This window comes from Lynx canadensis, chromosome X, assembly GCF_007474595.2.
Source record: "Lynx canadensis isolate LIC74 chromosome X, mLynCan4.pri.v2, whole genome shotgun sequence".
In the NCBI taxonomy this organism is placed as follows: domain Eukaryota; kingdom Metazoa; phylum Chordata; class Mammalia; order Carnivora; family Felidae; genus Lynx; species Lynx canadensis.
Genome location: NC_044321.2, coordinates 85,461,680 through 85,463,397, shown reverse-complemented (window position 1 = coordinate 85,463,397; position 1,718 = coordinate 85,461,680).

Below are 1,718 nucleotides of genomic sequence, written 5' to 3'. Positions count from 1 at the left end.
TTAGTTAGCATATAGTGCAACAATGATTTCAGTAGATTCCTTAGTGCCCCTTACCCATTTATCCCATCCCCCCTCCCACAACCCCTCCAGTAACCCTCAGTTTGTTCTCCATATTTATGAGTCTCTTCTGTTTTGTCCCCCTCCCTGTTTTTATATTATTTTTGTTTCCTTCCCTTATGTTCATCTGCTTTGTCTCTTACAGCCCTCGTATGAGTGAAGTCATATGATTTTTTACAATTTTTTAATGTTTATTTATTTTTGAGAAGGAGAGAGACAGGGCATGAGCAGGGGAGGGGGAGGGGCAGAGAGAGAGGGAGACACAGAATCTGAGGCAGGCTCCAGGCTCTGAGCTGTCAGCACAGAGCCCGATGCAGGGATTGAACTTACAGACTATGAGATCATGACCTGAGCCGAAGTCAGACACTTAAACAACTGAGCCACCCAGGTGCCCCTGAAATGGCTATTGATCAAAAAGACAAGAAACAAGTGCTGGTGAGGATGTGAAGAAAAGGGCACCCTTATGCAGTGTTGATGGGAATGTAAATTGGTGCAGCTATTCTGGAAAATACTATGAAGGTTCTTCCAATAAGATTCAGCAATTCCATTTTTAGTTATTTATCTCAAGAAAACAAAGACACCAGGGTGCCTGGGTGGCTCAGTCGGTTAAGCGTCCGACTTCAGCTCAGGTCATGAACTTGCAGTTTGTGAGTTTGAGCCCCGCGTTGGGCTCTGTGGTGACAGCTCAGAGCCTGGAGCCTGCTTCTGATTCTGTGTCTCCCTCTCTCTCTGCCCCTCCCCCGCTCACTCTCTGTCAAAAAATAATTGAACGTTAAAAAAAATTTAAAAAAAGAAAAGAAAGACACCAATTTGAAAAAATTATGTGCATTCCTATGTTCGGCACAGCATTCTTTACAATAGCCAAGATACAGAAGCAACCTAAATGTCCACTGACAGATAGAAGGATAAAGAGGACGTGGTAAATATACAGAAGGGAATATTAGCCATAAAAAGCAAAATCTTGCTATCTGTGACAACACAGAAGACCTAGTGGGTATTATGCTAAGTGAAATAAGTCAGAGAAAGACAAATACCATATGGTTTCCCTTCTATGTGGAATCTAAAAAACAAAGCAAATGAACAAAACAGAAACACAATCACAGATACAGAGAACAAACTGGTGATTTCCAGAGAAGGGGGTGGAAGGAGACACAAAATTGGTGAAGAAGATTAAGAGGTACAGTCTTCCAGTTATAAAATAAATAAGAAGTGGGGATGTAATGTACAGCATGGGGAATGTAGTCAATGATATCTTAACAACTTTGCATAGTGACAGATGGAACCAGACTTATTGTGGTGACCATGGCATAATGTATATAAATATTGAATCACTAGAGGCATCTGGGTGGCTCAGTCGGTTAAGTTTCTGGCTTCGGCTCAGGTCATGATCTCGAGGTTCATGAGCTCAAACCCCCCGCCCCGCAATCAGGCTCTGCGCTATCAGTGTAGAGCCTGCTTTGGATTCTCTGTCCCTGTCTCTCTCTTCCCCTTCCCAGCTCACACACTCTCTCTCTTAAAAATAAATAAACATTAAAAATAAATAAATAAAGGGCACGTGGGTGACTCAGTTGGTTGAGCTCTGACTTCAGCTCAGGTCATGATCTCCGGTTCATGAGTTCAAGTCCCACATCCACTCGATACTGTCAGCGTAGAGCCCGCTT